The sequence below is a fragment of the Elgaria multicarinata genome, chromosome 9 (assembly GCF_023053635.1).
Source record: "Elgaria multicarinata webbii isolate HBS135686 ecotype San Diego chromosome 9, rElgMul1.1.pri, whole genome shotgun sequence".
Taxonomy (NCBI): Eukaryota; Metazoa; Chordata; class Lepidosauria; order Squamata; family Anguidae; genus Elgaria; species Elgaria multicarinata.
Window position 1 is genome coordinate 17,066,922 of NC_086179.1, and position 8,329 is coordinate 17,075,250.

Genomic DNA, 8,329 nt, shown 5'->3' on the forward strand with positions numbered 1-8,329 from the left:
TGACTCTCAGTGGCCATTGATGCTCACCACAGTATCCCCTGCTGTAAGCAAATTTCAGATCATGTTATGATAGCAGCAAGCACTGTGAGTCACTAGTGCCACCAGCCAGGTACAATACATTGAGTTACTGTGTGGATACTGTCATGACAGAGTTCAGTCACTAGATGGCACTGGACTTAAGAGCATCTGGCAAAAGTCAAGATTTTCCTCTTCTTGTTGGATAGAGACAATAATGTTCTTGTCTAGGGCAGGATCTACACTACTGTTTTAAAACAGTTTATAACAGTAGTGATAACTGTTGAGGCCCAGGACACACTACATATACAGTTTTCAAACCGTTTTCAAAGTGTTATATCCTACTTGGTGTAGATCTGGCCTAGCTTCCTCACTGTGGTGTGACCTTCTGTGACAGTTGCATTTAAAGGCTGAAGGCAAACGTCATAATTTTCTGTAATCAGACCCAACATAAATGGAAAGATCTTTAAGTTGGGTTTAAGTTGCTCAGAAAACAACGAAGCAACTAATACGAGCCTGACAGCGGTAGATTGCAAGTGCTGCAAAACTGCACAAAGTTACTGTAACTGAAGCATGTCTCAGAAATTCTGCCTATTCACAATTCTGTGATCTCATGGGCTACGTATTCCTGTGCAGTTTGTATGCAAGTAGGCCTTTTCAGAAATTATGAAAAAGTCCCATGGGACAGAGCTAGTGGGTGCCGGTGGCCATGAACCTGCTTTCTCCTCAATGTATGTTAAGATAAATCTCTGAACAGTGCTTTAGCAATGCTGGAATCAGGCGTTCTGAAATAAAACAGTGCTGCTGAAACAATTAGGGATACGAAAACGAGCTCATTGAGGTTCTCCATTTTCCATCTTCATATTCACCTCATTCTCCAATATATGCATCTTTTTTCCTCCTGACAGGAATGTGTGCATGTTCGAACATGGAAAATATTTTAAAAGCCTGCACTTAAATGTACCCTCTTGCACCATTGATTAAAGTGTAAAAAGTGTCCTTTTTGGAGGGAAATGTGTATTTAAAAGTGTCCATTTCCCTAACAGGATACCGTTTGCAAATGCAATTCCAAGCTTACGGCTGTATGAGTGTTTTCTGAAAAATCCAATCATGTTTGCATTTGGGGTAGGGTTGTCCATCACTTGGAAATCCAGCTCTTTTGGGGCTTGACAGAATTTCGCTGCCCACTTGATTCGGCTTGCATTTATTTATTTATTTATTACATTTCTATACTGCCCAATAGCCGGAGCTCTCTGGGCAAGCTGTGAGCAAGCTGTGGGTTTTTCTTGAATTCCAGGAATGAGTGTGTGTATGTGTGTTGACCACAATTTGCACCAAAATGTGCATGAATTTGCATAAGTTGTGGCCATATTTAGTGCAGTTTGCCCAATTTACAGCTGTAATTTGCAGATTTTTAAAAAAGCATGGAAAATCTGCTAACTAGCCCGACTCGCTACAGATTGAGTTGGCCGATTAGTAGAAAGCAGGGGGGGATCTACACTACTGGTTTTAAAGCGCTTTAAAGCACTTTGAAAACGTTTTGAAAACTGTATAAGCAGTGTGTCCTAGGCCCCAACAGTTGTCAAAACTGTTATAAAGCGCTTTAAAGCGCTTTAAAGCAGTAGTGTAGATCTCCCCTAGATCAAAGTCTGAAGGGCTGAACCAATGAAAATTCAATGAGCTCCCCCCGCCAAATGGATTCCTCCAATATCCATAGTTTGGGATTGCAAGTGGTGAATATTCAGCTCTTTTTCAAACGGAAATCGAATTTGCATACATCCCTAACAAAAACTTGCTTGCCAAGTCTTTATGCTGCCAGTGTCATCAGTTGGCTGACATCTCCTCATGCTCCAATAGTAATACCTTTGTCTTGACCCAACCTCTACTCTATTCATGATTAGTTTGTACTGTGACACTGCACCAACTCTGTTGATAGTGGTTATGGCTGATCTCATAGGGTTTACAGACAACGTTGCACCAAAATAATATTTTTACTCAGCGGCCCACACAAGTGCACAGTGACAATTGTGATGTTGCACTCACTCAATAGCCAATGCAGCACAGCAAACCATAAAAGCAAACATGAAGACTGTGGTCTTTCAAAATGAAAGATTGCCAGTCACAGGATACTGATCCCCCAACAGAGAGCCATTACACATAAACTGTTCACTACACAGGAACCGCTGCCTTATGAAGTTATCTAAAGCACCCTCCACCTGGTGGCTGTAGCAGGTAAATCACCCTGAGATGTAGTGAAATGTCCTCATTTTTGCAGAGTGGTTTGGGGAAATCTTATTTGTGTTGCACTGGGATAATAGGACAGCAAAGTGTTTAGTCCTGGTCCTAAATGGCTCTAGATTGGGTTCTTTGGTCTCTCCAGGATTTCTCATGTGGCAACAGTCCCAGGGCCTGGTGGCCTTCCTCTCTGTTCTTACTGGTTCCCATTTGCACTGGGAATTAGGGTGACCATATGAAAAGGAGGACAGGTCCCCTGTATCTTTAACAGTTGCATAGAAAAGGGAATTCTATGAATCATAGAATCATAGAATAGTAGAGTTGGAAGGGGTCTATAAAGCAATCCAGTCCAACCCCCTGCTCAATGCAGGAATCCACCCTAAAGCATACCTGACAGATGGTTGTCCAGCTGCCTCCTGAATGCCTCTAGTGTGGGAGAGTTCACGACCTCCCTTGACCATTGGTTCCATTGTTGTACTACTCTAACAGTCAAGAAGTTTTTCCTGATGTCCAGCTGCAATCTGACTTCCTGTAAGTTGTGCCCATTATTCCGTGTCCTGCTCTCTGGGAGGATCGAGAAGAGATCCTGGGGGCCCCTCTGTGTGACAACCTTTCAAGTACTTGAAGAGTGCTATCATGTCTCCCCTCAATCTTCTCTTGACTTTATACTTGGCTCCGTAGCTAACAGGCAGCCAGTGCAGTTCTTTTAACATTGGTTTTATGTGGGCAGAACTAGGGCAGAACTAGGGCAGAACTAGGCGTCCTTTTCCTAATGATTACTGGAGGGAGGGAGGGAGAGAAGACTTAATCCTCCCCTCCCCTGTGAGCCCCCTCCCCCAACACATACACGCTGCTCAGCTGATCGGGAAACAACAGCCGAGCAGTGAGGAAAAAGGAAGCTGCAGCCTCATCCCATCCCCCTGCTGCCCAGGTGACAGGCAGGAGGAGATGCCAGGTGTCGTATAAAATTCGGCAGAGGGTGCAGGTGAGGGTGCAGGGGACCTGAAAGCAGCAGGTTGCCCACTTCTGAACTAGAGATCAATCAAGGATGTGTTTCTTGGAGAATATGCATATTGCGTGGAGAACGTACATATTCGCGAGAGACTATGCCAAATGTCATTGAGATATGCACATTCCCGCAAGCCTATTGGAGGATGATTCACATTGCCTGGGGGATGTACAAAGTGTAATTGAGATAAGTGCTGGATTGAAACCCGCCCCCTATTTGGGGGGAACTTTCTCCCCAAAACATAGTTTTTTCTTCCTCTTTCGCAAGAGGGGGGGAATTCAGAGGATTTTCTCCTTGGGGAGGGGGGACAGGGCCTCCACATATCTTTTTTAAGTGTAGCCGGTTGCTGAGGGGCATTTTTCCTGTTTTTTAGTTTTTCAACAAACAAAAACACCCCCGGACCTCCAGCATTTGGACAAGACCAGCAGTTATTCATGACTGCCTGTTGGAGACCATGTGACCTCACCCTCTCCAATAAGCACTCAGGAAGAACTCCTGGGGTCCTGAAATGCTGGGGGTGTTTAAAAAGAGAGGGAGAAAGAAAGAAAGAAGAGCCTTAAACAACTGGCTACATTTAAAAAGGTTTGTAGAAAACCTGTTCCCCTCCCCAAGGAGAAAATTCTCACTTCTCCCAGCCTCTTTCACCCATGTTTTCATTCCCCCACCACTACCCCTCATGAAATGCCCAAAATGGAATGGTCAAAATTTGTGGCACAGCACTAATTGAGATATGAACATTCCCCATGACCTGTTGGAGAGTCGATCAGAAAACGTGCACAATTCTCTCTTCATGAGTTCATGATGTGTACAATCTCAGTAAGGTGTGGTGAATGTGCAGAATGGCTAGTTGTTCTGCACATTTGCCGCTCAATTCTCATTACCACTCATATGTAACACGTATTTCACCAAACTAATTTTAAAAATCAAAAATCTCGGAAGCGATGCAATTGTATTAAAGATCGGAAGAGCCTAATCTGCCATTACCTCTCTCTCTCTCTCTCTCTCTCTCTCTCTCTCTCTCTCTCTCTCTCTCTCTCTCTCTCTCTGAGATAGCAAGCAGTGATAAACTTGCCTCCCTTGTCAAGTTTCAAGAACTTGCATTCCTTAATTTAACCACTCAAGAGATCTTTGGAGCTTGTCAGTCTAGTTAATGAAGCCTCCTCCTTGTTCCTATTTTAAACAAAATCTGACTTTCCTTAAAGGCTTTTTAAAGCACAGACCCTGATTGCCCAAACAAGTTCTGTACTTTTATCTGCTTTTATCTATTTTGTTTGCCTGCATTTGGATGTGTATGTCTGAAACACTATTCATCCAAACAAGGGTGGTGGGGCTATCAACATTTATAAGCAAGGCTGCATCTTTAATCAGTAGAACCATCCAGTAGATCTTCCTTTGATTAATCAGAGGGGCTGAGTTGGAAAGACACAATATTTTAAAAGCCAGTGTGGCTGTGAGATGTTATTGCAAAGAAAAACAACAAAATGACATAAGAGCCATGCTGGATCAGATGAAGGCTTCATCTAGTCCAGCCTTCAGTTCACACAGTGGCCAACCAGGTATCCATGGGAAACCCATCACTAATTTAATTTATTGAATTGATTCTAACAGTGGTGGTAACTTTGTTTTATCAACAGTAAGGGATAGATGGATGACTCCATGCCCACCCAGAACACTGCGGACTGAACCCCCACCACTTACTCAACTCCAGCGAGTGGCACAGAGTGAACCACCAGGTGGACCACGGGCACTTGGCAGGGGAGTGAGGGCACCTGATCCCATGATGGGCCATGATCTTCTGCAGAAATGGTGGGTCGTTGTTGTCCGTAAATGTCCTGTTGTGGAAATGGTGGCCTTAAAGGGGCAATGTATGCAATATTACAGGTGTTCATGCCTGTAACGTTGCATACATCACTCTTTTAAGGCCACCACTTACACAAATGGAACATTTATGGACAAGCTATGGTTTCTGCAGAAAATGGCAGCTTGAGAGAGTGGACGCACATGCGCTGAGTTGGGCAAGTGTTGGGGTCCACAGACTGGTGTTCAGATGGGGCAAGCTGGTGATTTCTCACTGGGCTTCAAGCCAAAAACTGGATGCCTGTGCCATTACTATGCATGTCTGCTGAGAAGTATTGAGTTCAGCATGGGCAAATGGCCTGAGTCAGCATAAGATGGCTTATGTGTCAGGGCTTGGTAAGTACCTTCATCCACAGTATGGAGAGGCGTGCCAGTATATAAAACAGTATAAAGACAAGGAATGGGGTCATGATTGGGAACGGAGAAATTCTCTCAGTTTGCCTTTTAATGAGAACGTACCTAATCTTGCATTTTTTAACCCACTCTGCAAACTGAAACTCAGAAATCCTTTGAAATCTGCACTTCTCCAAATTTTGCAATGGAATTCTCCAATTCCTCACACACCCAAAATGCACACAAAAATGTGCATATCAGGGAAATAATATTCAAAGATTATATTACATTAGGGGAAAAAATGCTTGCAAAAAATGTGTGCATCAGGCACAAACGCTTGCAAAAATGCATGTATTAGGTGAATCATGCACAAAAAGATTTGAGAATCCTCGAGTAATCTTTTCTGAACAACAACAACACAACAATTCCATGGCTTCAAAAACACTGTTCCAAATTGCTAAGTTGGCATCTTTTTCTTTTTTACCAGCTAGTGTGGCTTGCCTCTAGCGGCTCTCTAAAGGCTCCAATTTCTACCCAGCTAAGTCTGGCAATGAATAACCATGATAATTAGAATTTTTTTTTAAAGGCAACTAGAAGTGCTTCCGTGTAGGAATAGCATAGGAATCCATTCAAGGGATGGACCTCGACCTCATTTGGCCTTCTGTTATCTGGCCTGACTCAGTCTGCTGCCGGTTGGGCCAGTGCATGGATTTCCCATGTTTTTAAAGTCACAGAAATAGTGGACACAATTTATGCAAATTTGTGCCATCTGTACAATTTTCACAAAATATGAGCGCAATTTGCATAATTTATACAAGTTTTGCCCACCGTTTTCAGAAATTCTGTCCAAAAAAAAAAAACTGGGGGGGGAAAAACCTCAGATTTTTGGGAAAAATTTGTAGCTCAGCTCTCAAATCCAAGCCAGGTTGGGCACACTGCAAAAATTAGAATCATAGAATAGTAGAGTTGGAAGGGGCCTATAAAGCCATCTAGTCCAACCCCCTGCCTCAAAAGGGCCATATTTCCCAGCTATGTAGGAGTGCTACCATATACACCCTTAGCAGAGTTATGGTATAGTTGAAGCCCCTGCAATGCTCACAGTAGGAGTGGGGAAGTGGATTTTCCTAGCAACAGTATATTGTTGTGAGCTATCCCCATTGTAATGCAAAGTATTTTCATGTGGATTGGTCTTGAATTTATTTATTTGTAACATTTATATACTGCTGAATGTAATAGAACCTCCCAGCAGTCCACAACATTAAAATACAATATTAAAAGCACAATATTAAAGCATAGCGTTAAAACACAGCATAAAAACATGGTAATTAAGAACCATGAGCTTTACAAATGTCCTACAAAAGTTATCAAGAAAACACACAGACATGTACACACACACACGGATCAATACAGCTGTCTGCATTTTTAGATTCTTCATGGGAGAGTGCCTATAGAGGTTGTTGTAGCGGGCTCTTGAACTTTACCGAATTTGCTACTACAGGACTCCTGTTAATTCAGAAGCAAGCCCCATTGAATTCAATATTTACACCCAGTTAAGGATGCATAGGATTGCAGTATAGGTTCGTGTCACACAACAAAGAGTTTCTCGACAGCATCAAAGCCACTTTTATGGAATGTCTAGTAGATGTCTTCTGTTTCGGTTGGATTACAGGACGTTTTGAGATCTCTGATGGCCTCAAATGCAGACAAGCCTGCAAAAGAGAGGAATATCTCGTTAATGTCCTGAGTGAACCATACACAAGGCATCACTCCTGTTCTACTGCACACAGAGAGTTATTTGAAGTTTAGGATATTATGGCCTGAGGATTCCAGACTAGTTTCATGACATTTCTCTCTGTAAAGCTCAGTACTCAGTTTGGCAAATATTACCTTTATATTTGACCTCCGAGCCACCTTTGACTCAACCTGCTTCTCTCAGGAAGCCCACACAAAATGATCTCACTGCAAACAAAGCCTTTACCTAAGCAAAGTTGGAAGAGACACAACAGCAAAGGCTTTTGTTCTCTCAACCAAAGAGGAAAACCTCCAGTAATAAAATCCAGCAAATTATCTTGAAGTTGATAGGAAGTGGATCTCTTCTCGCCACCAAAAATTACTCAAATTGAAAATTGGAACCGCGTGGCGTGAGTTCCTCCTTAGATGCCAGACCTGAAGAATTTCAAAGGAAGCTGAAAGAGTTTTTATAAACTAGGAAAATACCTTGGAAGGACTCTATATATTCCCTGACCATTTCTGAATTTTACCAAAAGTAAACTCCAAAGCAAATTTAGAGGTAGGGATGTTGCGGGCACCGAACTGGGTCTGGGAGTCCAATGGACTCCCCCACATCCACCCCCCGGACCCAGCTTGCTGTCCCATAGTGTGTTCGTGAGCCCGTTCTTTGAGCACCCCACAGATCGCTGAGGGCCCTGCAGGCTGACAGCCATCCGCCCTGATCCGGAGCCTCCATTGCTCTGCACAATGCAGACTCCAGACATTACGTATCTCCTCTAGCAAATATCAACAGACTGATGACTTTGTTTAAGACTGCAATTCTATGCACAATTACTTGTGAGTAAGCTCCATTAAACTCAGTGGTACTTACTTCTAAGTAAACATATATAAGAACACACTGGCGGATTTAGCAGAGGGATTATAGTTTGCATTTGGAAAACTTTTTCTTTTAAATTTAAGTTCAGGAAAACTTGAAATATAACCACCTGTTTTGTATACAAAATACCATTCTTTAGAAATGCTTATAGAACGTCCTCCAATTATTTCAATTTTGGTTTCCCCCCAATTCCAAAGTTTAAAAGTGTATATTTGATACATAACTTTTATTGATTCTTTTATCGATTCAGAGGAGGAATCCTTCTCAGATTT